Source organism: Parus major, chromosome 12 (assembly GCF_001522545.3).
Source record: "Parus major isolate Abel chromosome 12, Parus_major1.1, whole genome shotgun sequence".
NCBI lineage: Eukaryota > Metazoa > Chordata > Aves > Passeriformes > Paridae > Parus > Parus major.
Window position 1 is genome coordinate 12,744,971 of NC_031781.1, and position 723 is coordinate 12,745,693.

Sequence of the window (723 nt, forward strand, 5' to 3'; positions counted from 1 at the left end):
GCTTCAGTTGTTCAGATGAATTTTTAATAAGTCACTATTAACATAAGTGGAAAGTATAAATTGCTTCCATTATCCTCTATGCAGTGGTAGCAATGAGAGGCTTCTGCACCAAGGTCCAAGATGTGCTGTTTACCTAACAGGAACTGACAGCTGAATGATCCCATTCTTCTGGGAATGGCTTGAAAAAACAAAACCAAAATCCACCATAGAGAAGCTCTATTTTACAGTAGCCAAAAAGCACCTGAAGCACTTAAGTTATCTGAAGAACTGAAAAGAAAAAACAATATCTCAGTGATGTGCTCAGAAACGTACCTGGAGATGGAACTATGTTCTAAGAGAAAATTTAGTTCAGCCAAAGCTCAACATGTGGCAAAAAAAACAAACTTCTGTTAGGAGAGTGTGTTATTTCTTGAAGCATATTACTTACTGAATATATTTTTCTAAATACAATTTGTTGTTCTTGAAAGAAAGGTTTAAAGACCAAACTTGTAATTCAAGGATTCATTATCATTGAGAATTTCGAGTATTTCTGTTTTCCCAAGGAGTAAGAAAACATTTAATAGGTATTTGCAGTAAATTAGGTTGTCTTAATGATTTTATATTTTGACTGTTGCCAGGATAGTGAGTCAACCGAGTACTACACTTGATGTACCTAGACCTTCAACCCAGTGCAGACAGAAGGATTTTCAATTCAGAAAAGCCAACATTTACTTGAAGAAAAAC